The 21980-nt window shown below is 39.2% G+C and overlaps 1 protein-coding gene across 6 annotated transcripts in view; it reads left to right on the plus strand.

The window, feature by feature from the left end:
• WASF1 (WASP family member 1) overlaps nt 1-21980 on the plus strand; it is a 128195-nt gene that overhangs the window by 72173 nt on the left and 34042 nt on the right. Inside the window, exon 2 of one of the 6 annotated variants that reach the window (XM_070795975.1) lies at nt 6401-6513. The exons of the other annotated variants lie outside the window; for them this stretch is intronic. The gene's annotated coding sequence lies outside the window, so the exon portion shown is untranslated. The remainder of the gene's footprint in view (nt 1-6400; nt 6514-21980) is intronic. 6 annotated transcript variants of the gene reach the window in all.

Raw genomic sequence — 21980 nt, forward strand, 5'->3', positions numbered from 1 at the left:
ATTCTAATAGGTGTGTAGTGGTATCTCCTTGTGACTTTAATTTGTGTTTTGCTAAAGAGTAATGAGGGCTTCCCGGGTGGCTCAGCTGGTAAAGAATCTGCCTGCAATGTGGGAGACCTGGGTTTGATCCCTGGGTTGGGAAGCTCCCCTGGAGAATCGAAAGGCTACCCAACTGCAGTATTCTGTCCCGGAGAATTCCATGGAGTATATAGTCCATGGGGTTGCAGAGAGTCGGACATGACTGAGCGACTTTCACTTTTAAAGACTAATGATGTTGATCATCTTTTTAAATGTTATTTGTATATTTTCTTTTGTGAAGTATCTGTTCAAATATCTGGATATTTACCTTTGGGTTGTTTTCTAATTGAATTTTATTGTGTTTATTTGTGTTAGTTGCTCAGTCGTGTTGGATTTTTTGCGACCCCATGGACTGTAGCCCACTAGGCTTCTCTGTCCATAGGATTTTCCGGGTGGAATAGGTTGCCATTCCCTTCACCAGGGGCTCTTCCCGGATTGAACTCAGGTCTCTTGAATTGCAGGCAGATTCTGTACCATCTAAGCTACCAAGAAAGGTTTCTTCATTCTAGATACATCAAATATGTGATTTACAAATATTTTCTCACAACCTGTAAATTGTCTTTTCATTCCCTTAATGAGAAAGCAGAAGGTCTTAATTTCGATGAATTCTGGTTCAAAAATTTCTTTTTTTATGGATTGTGCTGTTGGTGTTACATCTAAAAAATCTATGCCTAAGTCAAAGCAGTAAAAATTTTCTTTTTTCTAGACGCCTTATAGTTTTACATTCTACATTTAGGTATGTGACTCATTTGTACATGGTAAGAGGTAAGGATCTAAGGTTTGTTTTTTTTTAATAGCGATATCCAATTGTTGTAGCACCATTTAAAAAAAAAAGAATGTCAACTTTGTATCTGTGGAAGGAATCAGCTGACCAAATAATTCATCAGTTGGGTTATTTCTGGACTCTTTTCTGTTCTATTGGATATTTGTCTCTCTTCATACCAGTACTACACTACCTAGAATAGTGTGGCTTTATAATAAGTATTGAAGTCGAGTAGTATAAATCCCTTAATACTGCTTTTCTTTTTCAAAGGACAATGTATTTCTTCTTTTGTGAGGTTCACTAAACCTTGTGTCTTTTCAGGATTTTTCCATTTCATGTAAGATGTGGAATTTATTAGTATAAGTTGTATGATATTTCCTAACGGTTCTTTTAATATCTGTAGAATCTGTAGTGATAGCACTCCTATCATTCCTCAGATACTGTCAGTTTATATATCTTTATATGCCACCCTTCCCCATCAGCCTGGCTAGTGGGTTATCGTTTTTTATTGACGTTCTCATTATTTTTCTGTTTCAATGACTTTTGCTTTCACCTTCACTATTTCCTCTTTTGCTTACTTCCAGTTTAATTTGCTTTATTTTTTCTAGTTTGTTGAGGTGAAAATAGTCGAGGCCATTCATTTAAGACCTTTCTTGTTTTCCAGTGTAGACATTTTAATGCTGTAATTTTCCCTTTATGTACTACTGCTTTAGCTGCTTCCCTCATACATTATGATACTTTTGTTTTCATTTTCATTCAGTTCAAAACAACTATTTTTTCCCTTTTTATTTCAATTGGAGTTATTTGGAAATATATTTCCTAGCCTTCAACTATTTGAGGATTTTCCATAGATCATTTTGTTGTGATTGCTAATGTAATTAGATTGTGGTCAGAAAACATACTTGTAGGATTTAAATCCTTTTACATTTATTCTTATTTTATGACTTAAAAGTGGTCTCTCTTGGTAAATGTTATTTGTATACTTGTAAGACTTAAAAATGTGTTTTGTATTGTTTTGGGATAGGATGTTCTATAAAGTTCAATTATCAAGTTGGTTAATGGTGTTCTTGCTTACTCACTGTCTGCTTGGTCTATTAGTGATTGAAAGATGTTGAAATTTTTAGCTATATCTATGGACTTTTCTGTATTATATTGTACTTCTGTTACTTTTTACTTTATTGAATCTATTTATTTGTAAAGTAAATAAACATTTTAGATTATGTATTCATGATGAATTGACAGCTTTGTTAGTATGAATATCTCTAGTAATATCCTTTCTCCAAAATCAACTTTGTCTGATATTAATGTAGTCACTCCAGCTTTTTTTTTTTTTTCTTTAGCATGGTATATCTTTTTCTGTCCTTTTACTTTTAACCTCTTTGTGTATTCATGTTTAAAATTGTTTCTTATAGGCAGCATGTGGATGGGTCTTGTTTTTTAATTCAGTCTTACAATTTCTACCTTTTAATTGGCATGTTCAGATCATTTATGGTTAATGTGATTATTGATGACAGAGTTTAAATCTACCATTTTGTTATTTTCCTTTTGTTGTAATGTTCATAAATGTCTTATTTCCCTTTTCATTTTCTTTTAGTGTGAGTAAATTTTAAAAATTTATGGCTATGCTGGGTCTTCATTGCTCTGTGGATTTTTATCTAATTGTGGTGAACTGGAGGTACTCTCCAGTTGTAGTGCACAGGCTTCTCATTGCAGAGCACATGCCTTATGGCACGTGGGCTTCAGTAGTTGCAGTGAGTGGGCTCAGTAGTTGTGGTTCCTGGGCTTTAGAGTACAGGCTGAATAGTTGTGGCTCACAGGCTTTGTTGCTCCATGACATGTGGGATCTTCCCAGACCAGGGATCAAACCCATGTCTCCTGCATTGGCAGGCAGATTCTTTACCACTGAGCCACCCGGGAAGCCTGAGTAATTTTTTTTTAATGATTCTGTTTTTTCTCCTTTGTTGGCTTAATAGCTGTAACTCCCTGTGATATTTTAGTATTTGTTTTAGAGTTTTAAGTATACATTATTAACTTATCATAGCTTACTTTTAGGTGGAATGGTGAATTTTTCACAAATCAGTTCGTTCAACTTTCAGATTATGTCACTGCTGCTGCTGCTGCTGCTAAGTCTCTTCAGTCATGTCCGACTCTGTGTGACCCCATAGACGGCAGCCCACCAGGCTCCCCCGTCCCTGGGATTCTCCAGGCAAAAACACTGGAGTGGGTTGCCATTTCCTTCTCCAATGCATGAAAGTGAAACGTGAAAGTGAAGTCACTCAGTCGTGTCTGACTCTTCATGACCCCATGGACTGCAGCCCACCAGGCTCTTCCGTCCATGGGATTTTCTAGGCAAGAGTACTGGAGTGGGTTGCCATTGCCTTCTCCAGGAGTCATATCTACCTGGATTCAAATCCCAGCCATGATACTTAGTGTAGAAGGTATACTTCCTATACCGTAGTCTTCTTATCTGTAAAATGGAGTTAAACTCTTTCATAGAATGGTACCTGACATACAGTAAGCACTATAATTTGTAGCTGCTTTTATTAAAAATTATGTTGATGAAAATCTCTTATGAATCCTAGCTACCTTGACATCATTCTTCTCCCATCACCCTAGTGAAAGTACCTATTCTTTAGATTAGTCATTTGTCTGCTACGCTTCTGCCTTTCCCAATTTGAATCAATCCTCTTGCCAAATTAATCTTTCTTCAATATAACACCAATCATGTAATATCATTTCTCAGTTCAAAAGTATTTCCACCTGACTGGTCACTTCCTCCAGAATTAAGAACAAACTCTTCATCCTGACAAGCAATATAGCCCATTGTATCTGTCTTCATCTTTCCTTTTCTTTCACTAATGTTTTACTTTTAGTCTATATAATTCAGTCAAACTGCAGTCTCTTTCTTCTCCAAATATAGTTTCCTGTCTCTGAATTTGTTGTTGCTGTTTTGTATGTCCCTATAAAATTTTGAGAGCAAGTATGTCTGAAAATTACTTTTTGGACCAGTGTTCACCTGTCATAATCCTTTACATCTTTGAAGGCTCCCATCAAATATTGGGTTGGCCAAAAAGTTTATTTGGGTTTTTGTAAGATGTTGTATAAAAACCCAAACAAGCTTTTTGGCCAGCCCAATACTATTTATTTCATTGAGCTTTTCCTGATACTTAACTGGTTGTGGTTTTTCCATTCATTATATTTCTATAATTCTCCTGTGCTTTTCTTGTATCACTAGCCTTGTACTACCTTTGTTTATACAGGTCCACAGTTCCCTCTCTGTAGTTCTAAAGTTCAAAAGACTCTGAAAACTAAAAGTTTCTTTTAAAAAAAAAAAAAAATCTAATTTAGTGGCTCTGGTGGGCAAAATGATAGACCCTGAAGAGGTCCATATCCTAATCCTGGAACCTGTAAACATTACATTACTTGGTAAAAGGGGCTTTGCAGAGATGATTAAATTAAAGATCTTGCAATGGGGAGATTAGCTTGGATTACCCAGATGGGCTCAGTGTAATTTGCAAGAGTCCGAGGGAGGCAAAAGAGTCAGAGAAGAAAATGTCATGGCAGAAGTAAAAATTAGAGTGATGGGACTGCTAATTATTAAGATGAAAGGCCAGGAGCCAAGGAAAGCAAACAGCATCCAGAAGTCAGGCAAGGCAAAGGACAGATTCTCCCGTGGATCCTCTAGAAAGAGACCAGCTTTGTAGACATCTGGGCTTTAGCACAAGGACAGTTGTGACTTCTGGATCTAAAAGATAATAAATTTGTACTGTGTCAGTCAGTCAGTTCAGTCGCTCAGTCGTGTCCGACTCTTTGCGACCCCATGAATCACAGCACGCCAGGCCTCCCTGTCCATCACCATCTCCCGGAGTTCACTCAAACTCATGTCCATCGAGTCTGCAGTGCCATCCAGCCAGCTCATCCTCTGTCATCCCCTTCTCCTCCTGCCCCCAATCCCTCCCAGCATCAGAGTCTTTTCCAATGAGTCAGCTCTTTGCATGAGGTGGCCAAAGTACTGGAGTTTCAGCTTTAGCATCATTCCTTCCAAAGAACACCCAGGGCTGATCTCCTTCAGAATGGACTGGTTGGATCTCCTTGTAGTCCAAGGGACTCTCAAGAGTCTTCTCCAACACCACAGTTCAAAAGCATCAATTCTTTGGCGCTCAGCTTTCTTCACAGTCCAACTCTCACATCCATACATGACCACTGGAAAGTCACTATATTTGCTACAGCAGCAGTTGAAAACTCACGTAGTATTAATATTTGACCTGAATGGATATGAGGCTATTTATAGTCTATATTTATACCAGTTAGTGAATATTCATACATTTCACTATGAATAAAAGTAATAATGTTGGATCATAGGGTGCCTACCTGGACCTTAGTGAATGATTTCTTAATATACAGTATATATACTATATTACCTTTCTAAAATCTGAGAAATTCTAAATTCTGAAACATATTTTCCCCCCAGTGGGTTTAAAAAAAAAGTTTGTGGACTAACGCTATTTATACTAATAATCTCTCTTTCCCTCTAAAAGATTATAAACTACATGAGGGCAGAAATTAAAACTTATTATTCATCTTTGTGTCTCCCAGTTCGATGACTTACAGGTAATATGTGTGAAAAAAATATTTTTGAATTAACCTTAAGTATTTGTAAACATCGTGGGGAATATAAAGTTGTGGGAGACCTGTCCCAAATCATCTCAGATCCTAGTGAGGAATATAAGTCATGTATTGGCTCATAATGAGACACTACAATGTAAGTAACATACAAATAGCATCAGAAAAGGACTGAAGTAATCTGTGAAAGTTCCACTAAAGAGGTGATTTTTTTAGCTGTTACAATGACTACCATTTGTATAAGATCTACTGTACTAGGTTCTTAATGTTCATGACTAAATCCCCACAAAAATCTTATGATAAAACAGATACTTAGGGATATTGCATAACTCAGTCCTAAAGGTGAGGACTTAAGACCAAATCTCCTATATTGAGATTTGGTTCATCCTTCAAGGAGAGAATGGCACGAACAGAAGTGTGAAAGTAGTTGGAGCATAAGTTCAGAAAACTAGATTATTTTAAAAAGAGTTTATTTACATAATACTGTAATTGATCTAAAATAGAGGTCTCTGTTAAATAAAGTGTTAAGTCTTAGTCTCTGGTTGCTGGAATTTGGGATAATTTTATTTTCATGTTTGTCAATATTTTTCAAATTTTCTTCAAGAAACATACCAATTATATAACTGGCAGCAATAAACATTATTTCACATGATTAAAAGATAAGTATATTTTTTCTGAATATAGTTGGAAAAACATTTGATCCTAGCTACTATTTGGTATAGTTTTTTAATTTAGTGAGCTATCTAAACTTACTTCACTTTAAAGTAACTTACCTTAGCAATTCCCTCTTTCAACTGCTTGCAGAGAACCATCATTTAAAAATGTGTTTCAGCATTAGTTACTGCTTTTATGCCAGAAACAGTGTAATTGTGTCTTTGGAAATACACTGTATTGTGTTTGAAATTAGTATATAAATTCCATCTCTGTGTATTTCAGCAACCTAGTATTTAATGTGAAAAATGTTCCTGTAGAGAAACAGAAGAGGTGAGGAAAGCCTATTGTGAAGAATCACACTAACAGCAATGTGGTTATTCCTGCGTTTGCAAGAGGTAAACTTCTAATCCTACCTAGATACTCTAGGCACATAGGAACTAGGTTTTATTTGTTATGTATGTATGTATGTGCTTAGTCATGTCCAACTCTTTGCAACCCAATGGACTGTAGCCCGCCAGGCTCCTCTGTCCATAATCATCTAAGATGATGGTAACAAGTACTTATTTTAGGCAATAAATTTTATTTTCACGTTGGGTGTTGACTCTGGAAACATTTTCATTTTCATTCACTCTAATAAATTTAGTTTTGTCCATCCCTCTTTTACTATCTGCAGTTATTGGCAAATAAACCAATATGGTGCCATGCAAAAATTAGATATTGATTATTTTAAAAATGTTCATTGAACACTTGCTGTGTAGCAAGAAGTATGCTAAATATTTGTACAGTAATGAATGAAACAGTACTCTTATGGAACTTACAGGCTGGTAGGAAGGATATAACCAGTAGATAAACAAGTAAATATGTATTTATAAATTTAAAACATGCTGTGAGGGAAACAAATAGGACACCATGATAGGATAAGAAGGGGACCTATGTAAGAGGAATTCGGAAGGGCCTTTTGAGCTACGAGAAATGAAAAGAGGCCAGTGATGCCAAGAGGGAACGGTGCATACAAAGGCCCTACAGTGGAAAAGAGCTTGGTGTGAAAGGAAAAGGTTGGTGTGACTGGAGCAACAAAAAGAAGGGTTGAAGGTGAGAATGGAAAGGTCTTAAAGGCTACAGTGAAGAGAGTACATTTAGAATAGGGAAGCTGTTGGAAGGGTTTTAAGCAGAAGAAATAATGTAATCAGACATATTTTAAGAGTATCTTGAGCTCCTCTAAGAAGACAGTAATGGATGCAGATAGATGAAATGAGTCTAAGTTATGGTCTGAACAAGAGACAGTAGTAGCTTGGTTCAGCATAGTGTTAGTGAATTAGTAGATATATATTTTGAAGGTAGAATCAACCCAGATGTAGGGGATGAATAGAGATAGGAGTCAAAAGGATTAATAGGCTTCTGACCACGATAATTAAATGCATATTTGTGAATATCTGTTCATACATACAGGTGATGCAATTTGTTGAACTTGGTATTCCGTTAGCTATTGCAGGGTTTAATGGTAAAAAGGACTATATTTTCATTAAAATGGTAGATCCCAGAAATTTCTCTGAAAATAAATGCTTTCCTTATCAAACTTATTTCTTCAAGAGAGGGATCTTAAAGTTTTTTAATATAGTTTATAAAAGCTGATTGTCTTGTTGTATCTTCAGTATATAGTACAGTGACCGACATAGACAACAGACATTCAGTAGTGATTCATTGAATAAATTCTTCATTTAGAAAGAAAAATAACGTTCCCAGAATCAAACTGAAAGAAACGGTGCCAGTGCCATGAAGCAGTTTTTCATTAAAGTTGACCACAGGTGATTTGTTAGGTTAGGTAGACTGTGACAAAGAAATCAAGCAGATATGATTTAAACTTACATCTCAAATCATAAAATACTTTGTTCTGTGACATTATTTAGAAGCTACTTTTGGAGGCGTTATAGGATCTCTAGGATCTTGGAATCAATTTCTGGACAACATAGGATGAATGGAAAAAACATTGAACTAGGTAGGACCTAGGAAGCCTGATTTCCAATTTTGACTCTGCTATGTATACTTCGGGCTAGTTACTAGCTCCCTATACTTCAGTTTCCCCACAAAAATAGGAATAGTCTATATCTCTCTTGAGGACCTTTTTGTAATGATTTACTGTAATGATTAAATACATAAACATTTACATCTACATATATATAGCATTTAAAAGACCTTTATGGTACCCAGTATATAGGTCTCTGGATAAATTGTGAAATGACCACACTAAGCAGCTCCTTGACTTTGTTTCTCCATCCTTTTAAGTGTGGCTTTGCCTGGTGATTGTGCTATGGCTAATAAACTCAGTGGAGGTTATGTTTGGTGAGTTCTGAGCCTGGGCATTAAGAGGTGTTGCATGTTTCCATATGTAGTCAAATCTAGGCTAGCCAGATAGATGATGAGAGATCCTTTGGAATAGAGACAACCATCCCAGCTGAGCCATCTTAGACCAGCCTGTCTACCTGGCAGCTGGCCACAGCATATGAATGAGCCTGGCCAAGATCAGCAGAACTGTTCAGCTGAGCATAGCCTAGATTGCTGACTCAGAATTGGTTGTTATTTTAAGCTACTAATTTTTGAGGTGGTTTTGTTATGTAACAAAAGCCAGTTGATGCAATCAGTGTCCTTAGTAAATCTTACTAAATTAATAGAAAAATAGAATTTATCGGGGTGCTGTTATTTACCAGACACTTAAAAATTTTTACATGTACTTCTCTTGTTTCTAATTCTTAAATCTGCTCTTAGTAATCTTTTGAGTAGTGTGATTGAATTTTAGTCTCCCTGACCCAAAGTCCATGGCCCTGTCCAATAAGCCATGCTACCTCTCAAATGAGATTATTTAGAAATGTTTTATAAACTTAACACTATAAAGTGTTACGGTAGATGAAATTATTATAGCATATATAGTGTCCTTTCAGATTGTAAAGAAAAATATTCAGATTTCCTTAGCCAATGGAAACCAATGGGAACTCCAGAGTAGGGTTGTAAAGAGGATGAGTAGACATACAGCCCCCTGGATCTTAGTGGTTACAGAATAAGGATTTATATTATATTGTTTGGGGTGTATTAGCAGCTTTAGTGACCAGTTTTTCAGTGTTTATGTTAACGTTCCTGTTACCTAATAAAGGATTTGAATTTGTCACTGCCTTCCATGGAGTTGTCCATTAGGGCAGAGTTTTGTGCCATGTCAGTTTATAGATGACAGGCCTTCCCTGTGTCTTGTCATGAGTGTCCCTGGTAGCTCAGCTGGTAAAGAATCTGCATGTAATGCAGGAGACCCAGGTTCGATTCCTGGGTCAGGAAGATCCCCTGGAGAAGGGAACTGCTACCCACTCCAGTATTCTGGCCTGGAGAATTCCATGGACTGTATAGTCCATGGTGTCACAAAGAGTCAGACACAACTGAACGACTTTCACATCACTTATGTCTTGTCATATGTGGCTACATGCTTGCTAAGTTGCTTCAGTCGTGTCCATCTCTTTGTGACCCTATGGACCTGTAGACTGCCAGGCTTATCTGACCATGGGATTCTCCAGGCAAGAATACAGGAGTTGGGTTGCCATGCCCTTCTCCAGGGGATCTTGCTGACCTGTTCCAGATCAAATACCAATCCAGTGGTTGTGATCATATTACCAGATTTAGTTTAATTGAAAGCAGAGTGGTACAACTCATTAGTTTTATTCTATGCAAAGCTAATTTTGTTTCTTTAGAAGTGGGGGAGGGGGTTGTGTGTATCTCTTACCTCTCACAGGATAATAAACTACTCCAAAACTTCATGGCTTAAAACAGCTATCTTATCTGTTTATGATTCTATAGGCCAGCAGTTTGGGCTAGGATCAGCTGAGCAGTTCATCTGCTGACCTTGTCCAGGCTACTTACATGACTGCAGTTATCTGGTGGCCCAGTTTGGGTTGGATAGTTTGAGGAGGTCATCTAGATTTTCTGCTGTGCTGCAGTACACGGGCTTGCAAAGAGTCGGACACGACTTGGTGACTGAAAAACGAACAACAGTCTGAGAAGACCTCATTCACATGACTGGCAGTTGGTTCTGGATATTGGCTGGGCCACGTGTCCCCAGAAGGCTATCTGAGCTTATCTGTGGAAGAGTTCAAAAAAAGCATTTATAGGAGATGTTAGGTCTCTTGCCTGGAGAATCCCAGGGACAGGGGAGCCTGGTGGGCTGCCCTCTATGGGGTTGCACAGAGTCGGACACGAATGAAGCAACTTAGCAGCAGCAGCAGCAGGTCTCTTGAGGCCTAGACTTGGAGATCACACAGTGTCACTTCCACCACATGATACTGTCAAAACAAGTCACAAAACCAGTCCAAATTTAAGGAGTATGAAAATAACGTAATGAAGAGTTACAAAGAATTTGCAGTCATTTCTAATTTACCATAGGTCCCGAGGCACTTAAGTTTGCATGAATTGGATAATACCTATGGGTAATAACACACAATTATTAAAAAATTACCACACAAATTTGACTTGTGTTATTTGGTAGAATAATGTAGAGAGTCATAGCCCTGGGGGAGTGTGGGAGGTGATAAGAAGATGGAGACTAGGTTTATACTTCCTTAAATGGCATAGAATAGCAAAGAGAAATGTTATTTGCAAGGAATGGATTCTTACAAAAACAAAAAATTTCACAGTTTTTATCTTTTTTAGAAGACAATTACATGAAGGTAGACTTTAAGTAATCTGAAAACTAGTATTTTTCTTTTTTAATCTTCATTTTTAATTGCAAAATTACTCCTTGCAATCTTGTGGTATAATAAGAAACATGTAGTTGGTCTTTGTCCCTGGTTCTTGGCACAAGCTCCTAAAACTTTTGAGTATCTTTTTGTATGCAAATAAGATGACTAGTTGGAGAAGGCAGTGGCACCCCACTCCAGTACTCTTGCCTGGAAAAAACCTCATGGATGGAGGAGCCTGGTAGGCTGCAGACCATGGGGTCGCGAAGAGTCAGACACGACTGAGCGACTTCACTTTCACTTTTCCCTTTCATGCATTGGAGAAGGAAATGGCAACCCACTCCAGTGTTCTTGCCTGGAGAGTCCCAGGGACGGGGGAGCCTGGTGGGCCACCGTCTATGGGGTCGCACAGAGTCGGACATGACTGAAGCGACTTAGCAGCAGCAAGATGACTAGTGGCAGGGGGCCCCTAGATACCCCTTAGATGGGGACCATAAAAACCAAGACTTGATTAAGAAACTTAGAACTTTCAACGTTACTCCCTAACCTCTAAGAAAGGAAGAGGGTCTAGAGATTGTTAACCATCAATGAACAATGATTTCATCAACCATGCTTATGTAACGAAACGTCCATAAAAACTCTTACTAAACTACAGGATTTGGAAAGCTTCCAGATTGATGAACACACTGAGATGCTGGGAGGGTGGTGTGCCCAGACAGGACATGGAAAGTCTGCATGAACTTCTCCAGACCATAAGATTCTCCAAAACCTTGCCCATATTTGTTGTTTAATCACTAAGTCATGTCCAACTCTTGCAACCACATGGCTGTTTTTGAGTTGTATCTTTTATATCAAACCAGTTAAAATAGTAAAGTGTTTTTCTGAGTCCCTTGAGTTGTTCTAGCAAGTTAGCAAACCTGAGGAGGGGGTCATGGAAACCCCTGATTATAGCTTGTTGGGGAGAAAAATGGAAGGCCTAAGACTTTTAACTGGCTTCTGAAGTTGGGGGCAGTCTTGTGGAAGTGAGCAGCCTGTGGGGTTGTGCTGTCTCCAAGTAGTTAATGTTGGAATTAAATTGACTTGTAGGACATACTGGGTGACTCAGAATTGATGCTTTTGAACTGTGGTGTTGGAGAAGACTCTTGAGAGTCTCTTGGACTGCAAGGAGATCAAACCAGTAAGTTCTAAAGGAGATCAGTCCTAGGTGTTCATTGGAAGGACTGGTGCTGAAGCTGAAACTCCCAATACTTTGGCCGCCTGATTGCAAAGAACTGACTCATTGGAAAAGACTCTGATGCTGGGAAAGATTGAAGGCGGGAGGAGAAGGGGACAATAGAGGATGAGATGTTTTGGATGGCATCACTGACTCTATGGACATGTGTTTGAGTAAGCTTCTGGAGTTGGTGATGGATAGGGAAGCTTGATGTGCTGCAGTCCGTGGGGTCGCAAAGAGTCCAACACAACTGAGTGACTGAACTGAACTGAGGTGACTCAGTGGATAAAGAATTCTGCCTGCAATGCAGGAGATGAAGGCAGACGTGAATTTGATCCCTGGGTCTGGAAGGTCTCCTGGAGGAAGGCATGGCGAACTACTCCCGTATTCTTGCCTGGAGAATCCCATGGACAGAGGGGCCTAGTGGGCTACAATCCACAGGATTGCAAAGAGTCAGACACAGCTGAAGCGACTGAGCACGCATGCACGTAGGACATACTGAATTGACTTGTAGAATGCTCAGTTGTTGTCCACAGAGAACTGGAGAACTGCTTGGTATGGAAAAATTACCCATTTATTGTCAGAAATGAGGTGTGGGTAAAAACAGCACAATACTTGTGTTCTGCTGCGTGTTTTAAAAAATGTAACATTCAGATTTGATTATTGATTATGTTAAAGACCAGAACAGTTTTTCTGAAGATTCAACAAAGCACACACATAGTGGATTCTGTGGTCATGCAAAATAATAGTTCACAAAAGGGAAAGTGGCAGAAATTCAGAAAACTGCTGTTCCCTTTCATCCAAATATTGTTCTTTAGAATGGAAAAAAGCTATTCTAATTATAAGATTGTGTAGCCCTTTATCCTTGGAAAATTCTTAAGAAATACAAAGTTTTTTCATGGAAATAATCATTAGCATCTTTGAGTTCTTATTTGCTATGTTTCGGGCCTTCTCCTAGTCATTTTAGTGGCTCAGACAGTAAAGAATCTGCCCGCAATGCAGGAGACCCGAGTTCAATCCCCGGATTGGGAAGAAACCCTGGAGAAGGAAATGGCAGCCCACTCCAGTTTTCTTGTCTGGAGAATCCCATGGACAGAGGAGCCTGGTGAGCTATAGTCCATAAGGTTGCAAAGAATCGGACATGACTGAGCAACTACACAGAATCTTTACAAACAACCCAGGTGGTGCTACTGCAGGAGATGTAAGAGATGTGGGTTTGATCCCCTGGTTGGGACAATGCCCTGGAGGAGGACAGTAATGGAATACCCATTCCAGTATTCTTGCCTGAAGGATTCCATGGACAGGGGAGCCTGGCAGGCTACATTCCATAGGGTTGCAATGAGTCAGACACAACTGAAGCGACTTAGCACACATTCACACCCGACCAACCAAGTGAAGTAGGTAGTATTAATCCCAGAGACACAGAGAGGTTAAAGTCCTTAGTACAGTTTGTAAGTGGCAGAACCATACTCAAACCCCATCTCCTTTGTTGTCAGGCTCTGTATCCCTAAACATTATATCAGATCAGATCAGATCAGTCGCTCAGTCGTGTCCGACTCTTTGCGACCCAATGAAGTGCAGCACGCCAGGCCTCCCTGTCCATCACCAACTCCCGGAGTTCACTCAGACTCACGTCCATAGAGTCAGTGATGCCATCCAGCCATCTCACCCTCTGTCGTCCCCTTCTCCTCTTGCCCCCAATCCCTCCCAGCATCAGAGTCTTTTCCAGTGAGTCAACTCTTTGCATGGGGTGGCCAAAGTACTGGAGTTTCAGCTTCAGCATCATTCCTTCCAAAGAAATCCCAGGGCTGATCTCCTTCAGAATGGACTGGTTGGATCTCCTCGCAGTCCAAGGGACTCTCAAGAGTCTTCTCCAACACCACAGTTCAAAAGCATCAATTCTTCGGCGCTCAGCCTTCTTCACAGTCCAACTCTCATATCCATACATGACCACAGGAAAAACCATAGCCTTGACTAGACGAACATTTGTTGGCAAAGTAATGTCTCTGCTTTTGAATATGCTATCTAGGTTGGTCATAACTTTCCTTCCAAGGAGTAAGCGTCTTTTAATTTCATGGCTGCAGTCACCATCTGCAGTGATTTTGGAGCCCCCAAAAATAAAGTCTGACACTGTTTCCACTGTTTCCCCATCTATTTCCCATGAAGAGATGGGACCGGATGCCATGATCTTCGTTTTCTGAATGTTGAGCTTTAACTTTTTCACTCTCCACTTTCACTTTCATCAAGAGGCTTTTGAGTTCCTCTTCACTTTCTGCCATAAGGGTGGTGTCATCTGCATATCTGAGGTGATTGATATTTCTCCCGGCAATCTTGATTCCAGCTTGTGTTTCTTCCAGTCCAGCGTTTCTCATGATGTGCTCTGCATATAAGTTAAATAAACAGTGTGACAATATACAGCCTTGACGTACTCCTTTTCCTATTTGGAACCAATCTGTTGTTCCATGTCCAGTTCTAACTGTTGCTTCCTGACCTGCATACAAATTTCTCAAGAGGCAGATCAGGTGGTCTGGTATTCCCATCTCTTTCAGAATTTTCCACAGTTTCTTGTGATCCACACAGTCAGAGGCTTTGGCATAGTCAATAAAGCAGAAATAGTTGTTTTTCTGGAACTCTCTTGCTTTTTCCATGATCCCGCGGATGTTGGCAATTTGATCTCTGGTTCCTCTGCCTTTTCTAAAACCAGCTTGAACATCAGGAAGTTCACGGTTCACATATTGCTGAAGCCTGGCTTGGAGAATTTTGAGCATTACTTTACTAGCATGTGAGATGAGTGCAATTGTGCGGTAGTTTGAGCATTCTTTGGTATTGCCTTTCTTTGGGATTGGAATGAAAACTGACCTTTTCCAGTCCTGTGGCCACTGCTGAGTTTTCCAAATTTGCTGGCATATTGAGTGCAGTATTATATAAATATTTGTGTGTGTATTTATTGATTGATTGTACCACACGACTTGTGGGATTTTAGTTCCCTAACCAGAGATTGAACCCAGGCCTTTGGCAGTGAAAGCATGGAGTCCTAACCACTGGACTTCCAGGGAATTCTCATTGTTTTGATTTGTAGTTCTCAAATGACATATGATGTTGAGCATCTTTTTATATGCTTCTTTACCATCTATATATCTCTTCTGGTGAAGTGTCTGTTTAGATCTTTAGCCCAGTTTTTAATCAGGTTATTCTTTTTAAAAAAAAAAAAAAAACTTAACAATTGCTTGTATACTCTGGACAACAGTTCTTTTTCAGTCCTTTGCAAATGTTTTTTCACAGTTTGTGACATGTCTTCTCATTCTCTTGATGTCTTTTGTAGAGCAGAAATTTTTAATTTTAATAAAGTCCAGCTCATCAGTTATTTTTTCATGGATCTGAAAAGTCACTGCCAAACACAAAGGCATCTAGATTTTCTCCTTTGTTATCTTCTAGAAGTTTTATAGATTTTCATTTCACATTTAGGTCTGTGATTCATTTTCAGTTAATTTTTGTGAAAGGTGTAAGGTCTGTGTTTATATTCACTTTTTTACATGTAGATGTCCAGTTTTCCAGCACCATTTGTTAAAGACTCTGCTCTCCATTGCACAGGCATATCTTGGATATGTTGTGGATTTGGTTCCAGACAACCCCAATAAAGTGTATACACATTTAAGCTAGTCACATGAATTTTTTTTCCTTCTTAGTGCATATAAAAGTTATGTTTATGTTATACTTTAGTCTATTATGTGTGGAATAGCACTATGTGTAAAAAATAATACATTAATTGAAAAATACTTTATTGCTAAAACTACTGTCATCTGATGACACAGGGTTGCCACAAACCTTAAATTTGTAAGAAATGCAGTATCTGTGAAGCACAATAAAATGAGGTGTGCCTATTATTATTTTACTTTTCTTGTCTAAAATCAGTTGGCGGTATTTATGTGGGCCTGTTTGTGGGCACTCTGTTCTGTTCCATTGATCTATTTGCCCGTGCTTTTGCCAGTATCGTACTGTCTCACTTACTGTAGCTTTATACTAAGGCTTGAAGTCAGGTAGCATCAGTCTTCCAACTAATTTTTGTTCCCTTCAATATTACATTGGCTGTTCTGGGTCTTTTGGCTTTCCATATAAACTTCAGAATCAGTTTGTCAGTAGCTACAAAATAAATTGCCAGGATTTTGATTTGGATTGCATTGAATCTTTAGATCAAGTTGTGAAGAACTTACATCATGACCATATTGAATCTTCCTATCTATGAATGTGAAATATTGCTTCATTTATTTAGTTCTTCTTTTTCTTTTTTTCAAATCAGAGCTTTATAGTTTCCCTCATATAAATCTCATATAAATTTATACCTAAGTAGTTTGGGGCTTGGGGTGCTAATGTAAATTATATGTTATTAATTTAAATTTACAGTTGTTATTGCTGGTATATTGAAAAACAGTTGAGTTTTATATATTAACCTTGTATCCTGTTGTCTTGTTATAATTTATTAGTTCCAGGAGTTTTTGTTGATTATTTTGGATTTTCAACATATATAGTCATGTTATCTGTGAATAAAGACAGTTTTATTTCTTCTAAATCTGTTTATTTTTTTCCTTTTCTTGTCATATTGCTCTGGCTAAGACTTTGAGTAGGATGTGATGATATGGGACATTTTTGCCTTGTTTCTAACCTTGGCAGGAAAGCTTCTAGTTTCTCACCATGAAGTATGATGTTAGCTGTAGGTAATAGCTTTAGCTGTTGGTGGTAGTGGTGGTTTAGTCACTAAGTCATGTCTGACTCTTGCAATCCCATGGACTGTAGCCTGCCAGGCTCCTCTGTCCATGGGATTCTCCAAGCAAGAATACAGGAGTGGGTTGCCATTTACTTCTCCAGCTTTAGCTATTAGATGCTGCTTATTAAGTTGAGGAAGTTACCATCTATTCCTGGTTTGCTAGACATTCTGAATTTATCATGAAAAAGTGTTAGGCTTGTCAAATGTTTTTTCTACATAATTAATATGATCATGTGACTTTTCTTCCATAGCAGGTTGATGGGATGGATTCAGTTTGATTGATTTTTGACTGTGGAACCAGTCTTCCATGACTCAAATGAATCCCATGTTGTTGTAGTGTGTAATTTTTGTATACCTTAATGATTTTGCTAAATTTTTGTGGGGGATTTTTGCATCTGTATTCATCAGAGGTGTTGATTTGTAGTTTTCTTTTCCTGATATTAGTATATCTTTATCTGGCTTTTGTATTAGTGTAATGCCAACTTCATTGACTTAGGAAGTATTCCTTCCTCCTTTATCTTTGTTTAATGACTTTTGAAGCAAGCCATGTGCTGTCTGCCTGATAAATCTTAATTTATATTTTGTCTGTTTTGAGAATACTGTATAATGAAAAAATGTGATTAGGTAAGAATAGACTCACAGAAGAGGAATCATGAAAAATAGGGTAGTTGGAATACAGAATGAAGCAGGGCAAAGACTAATAAGAGTTTTGCCAAGAAAATGCACTGGTCATAACAAACACCCTCTTCCAACAACACAAGAGAAGACTCTATACATGGACATCACCAGATGGTCAACACCTAAATCAGATTGATTATATTCTTTACAACCAAAGATGGAGAAGCTCTATACAGTCAGCAAAAACAAGACCGGGAGCTGACTGTGGCTCAGATCATGAACTCCTTATTGCCAAATTCAGACTTAAATTGAAGAAAGTAGGGAAAACCACTAGACCATTCAGGTATGACCTAAATCAAATCCCTTATGATTATACAGTGGAAGTGAGAAATAGATTTAAGGGCCTAGATCTGATAGATAGAGTGCCTGATGAACTATGGAATGAGATTCGTGACATTGTATAGGAGACAGGGATCAAGACCATCCCCATGGAAAAGAAATGCAAAAAAGCAAAATGGCTGTCTGGGGAGGCCTTACAAATAGCTGTGAAGAGAAGAGAAGCGAAAAGCAAAGGAGAAAAGGAAAGATATAAACATCCGAATGCAGAGTTCCAAAGAATAGCAAGAAGAGATAAGAAAGCCTTCTTCAGCAATCAGTGCAAAGAAATAGAGGAAAACAACAGAATGGGAAAGACTAGAGATCTCTTCAAGAAAATCAGAGATACCAAAGAAACATTTCATGCAAAGATGGGCTTGATAAAGGACAGAAATGGTATGGACCTAACAGAAGCAGAAATATTAAGAAGAGATGGCAAGAATACACAGAAGAACTGTACAAAAAAGATCTTCACAACCCAGATAATCATGATGGTGTGATCACTGACCTAGAGCCAGACATCCTGGAATGTGAAGTCAAATGGGCCTTGGAAAGCATCACTACGAACAAAGCTAGTGGAGGTGATGGAATTCCAGTTGAGCTATTCCAAATCCTGAAAGATGATGCTGTGAAAGTGCTGCACTCAATATGCCAGCAAATTTGGAAAACTCAGCAGTGGCCACAGGACTGGGAAAGGTCAGTTTTCATTCCAATCCCAAAGAAAGGCAATGCCAAAGAATGCTCCAACTACCGCACAATTGCACTCATCTCACATGCTAGTAAAGTAATGCTCAAAATTCTCCAAGCCAGGCTTCAGCAATATGTGAACCGTAAACTTCCAGATGTTCAAGCTGGTTTTAGAAAAGGCAGAGGAACCAGAGATCAAATTGCCAACATCCGTGGGATCATGGAAAAAGCAAGAGAGTTCCAGAAAAGCATCTATTTCTGCTTTATTGACTATGCCAAAGCCTCTGACTATGTGGATCACAAGAAACTGGAAAATTCTGAAAGAGATGGGAATACCAGACCACCTGATCTGCCTCTTGAGAAATTTGTATGCAGGTCAGGAAGCAACAGTTAGAACTGGACATGGAACAACAGACTGGTTCCAAATAGGAAAAGGAGTACGTCAAGGCTGTGTATTGTCACCCTGTTTATTTAACTTATATGCAGAGCACATCATGAGAAACGCTGGACTGGAAGAAACACAAGCTGGAATCAAGATTGCCGGGAGAAATATCAATCACCTCAGATATGCAGATGACACCACCCTTATGGCAGAAAGTGAAGAGGAACTCAAAAGCCTCTTGATGAAAGTGAAAGTGGAGAGTGAAAAAGTTGGCTTAAAGCTCAACATTCAGAAAACGAAGATCATGGCATCCGGTCCCATCTCTTCATGGGAAATAGATGGGGAAACAGTGGAAACAGTGTCAGACTTTATTTTTGGGGGCTCCAAAATCACTGCAGATGGTGACTGCAGCCATGAAATTAAAAGATGCTTACTCTTTGGAAGGAAAGTTATGACCAACCTAGATAGCATATTCAAAAGCAGAGACACTACTTTGCCAACAAAGGTCCATCTAGTCAAGGCTATGGTTTTTCCAGTAGTCATGTATGGATGTGAGAGTTGGACTGAGAAGAAGGCTGAGCGCTGAAGAATTGATGCTTTTGAACTGTGGTGTTGGAGAAGACTCTTGAGAGTCCCTTGGACTGCGAGGAGATCCAACCAGTCCATTCTGAAGGAGATCAGCCCTGGGATTTCTTTGGAAGGAATGATGCTGAAGCTGAAACTCCAGTACTTTGGCTACCTCATGCGAAGAGTTGACTCATTGGAAAAGACTCTGATGCTGGGAGGATTGGGGGCAAGAGGAGAAGGGGACGACAGAGGATGAGATGGCTGAATGGCATCACTGACTCAATGGACGTGAGTCTGAGTGAACTCCGGAAGTGATCCGGAATGATGGACAGGGAGGCCTGGCGTACTGCGCTTCATGGGGTCACAAAGAGTCGGACACGACTGAGCGACTGATCTGATCTGGAGCAGAATTCATCTCTATGTTCTAGGACCTGTCCCCCAAAAAAGAAAGTATTTTTCATAAATAATCATTCTTTTTTTTTTTTTTTTCTCACAAATCTTTTAATAACAGTAAATGAAGGAAACATTTAACAGTAAGTGCCATGGTGAGGGTTCCTTTTCATTCAGGGATCAACAACAGAAACACCTCAATCTAACATTCAGAGTGTGAAGTACACAAATTAATTAATAATCATTTATTTCCAAAGGTGACTGCAGAAACCATTTTGGTACAATCAAAAGGGTTTTACAAAACAGAGAAAACATTACAAAATGTCCCAAGAGGTGAGCAAACTGGCGGGGTCACAGAGCACCCAAGAAGCGGCCTAGCGAAAGTACTCATCTACTCATTGCAGCTGGTTAGGGGACTCACAAAAACTGGTTCTCCAAGGGAGTCACTGTGGGGGCAAGCGCCAGGGAGGGGGTCTGCCCAGGACACAGCAATCTCCCCTTGATAAATTCAAATTACTTTTAAATAATTCAAATTACTTTGTGTGCGTGTGTGTGTGTAGCAGAGGTTTATCTAAGTATGAAAAGGACAGAGAAAGCTTCTGACATAGACATCTGAAGGAGGACAAGAGTGGCTCCCTCACTAGTCTTAGCAAGGGAGCCATATTCTTTTTTAAATTGGTTATTACAATAAATCAAAAGAATGTCTCAAGGTGGTAAAGATCTTCCTAGACCCACTCCCACAATTTACATTTTAAGATGATAGGATTAGAGCTAACAACAGAAAGATCTTACCAGACCCACACCCATAGTATACATTTTAACATAACAGGATTCAATTCAGTTCAGTTCAGTAGTGTCTGACTCTTTGGGACCTCATGGACTAACGGGATTAGTCAGGTTTTCAAGAAGGAGAAACTGTCTTCAAGCAGGATACATTGTTGTTATATAGTCCTTATATAGAGAGTTTAAGCTGAGTTGTTTTGTTGTGTAATCATCATCAGCTCAGGGTTTTATGTGACTAAGACTAAGGAATGTAGAAAAATATGTTTGTCCTTTTCTCCTCCTTGAGAATTCCAGACCCCTATCTCTTCCTTCCGAGAAGGCAATGGCAAGCCACTCCAGTACTCTTGCCTAGAAAATCCCATGGATGGAGGAGCCTGGTAGGCTGCAGTCCATGGGGTCGCGAAGAGTTGGATGCGACTGAGCGACTTCACTTTCACTTTTCACTTTCACACAATGGAGAAGGCAATGGCAACCCACTCCAGTGTTCTTGCCTGGAGAATCCCAGGGACGGCAGAGCCTGGTGGGCTGCCATCTGTGGGGTCGCAAAGAGTCGGACACGACTGAAGCGACTTAGCAGCAGCAGCAGCATCTCTTCCTTGAGAGCCCCAGACCTCTTCTCCTCCTCAGGGACCCTGGACTTCATATCAGCCTACCTAGGAATTGACTCATTCCCCTCTTTTTTCTTTTAGAATATGTTGCCAAGGGAAAGGGGCATCATTTTAGTTCTATAACTACTTCCTGCTATTGAGGAGTGTCATCCCTAAATTGTTGAAGTACATATTCTCCTCACCCTCATACTGAGGGTCTTTGATCCAGGGGCCCCAAGTAACAGTTGGAGAAGGTTGTGACACTCATAGGAGCTTGAACCATCATTTGTAACCTAAAAGCTTTCAGATGGTTAGAAACAAACCCCATTTTACAGTTATAGATGTAAGCCAAAATAGTCATTAAACCAGTTAAAACATAACCGAAATTAAAAGTCACATTATGTCCATAGTTAAGGTACAATGTGTTATATCAGTCCATTTTAGGATTGTTAGATGTCATCAGATTAAAGAGAGGCATCACATGTAATTGTTGTTGGTGAAGATATTGACAGAGTTGAGGAAAGTCTTTTCCTTGAAGTAGAGAAACGCACCATGTGAAGCCTTCAGTTGATGAGGAGGGGAGTGTTCCGCACACCCAGCAATTAGATCAATTGTGTAATGTAGCATAGGAATGAGCCCAGAACAGGAAGGCATTGTCTTGAGGGTCAAACAGCGGACTCAGGACTTTTGGAGTCAGCAGAAGCAAGCCCGTATAGCTTGTCAAACTTATCTGGTAAGGACCTTCCCAGGGGAGCTCCAGGGATTGTCTTGCAGATCCCAGTGTCTTTA

Source organism: Bos indicus, chromosome 9 (genome assembly GCF_029378745.1).
Source record: "Bos indicus isolate NIAB-ARS_2022 breed Sahiwal x Tharparkar chromosome 9, NIAB-ARS_B.indTharparkar_mat_pri_1.0, whole genome shotgun sequence".
NCBI lineage: Eukaryota > Metazoa > Chordata > Mammalia > Artiodactyla > Bovidae > Bos > Bos indicus.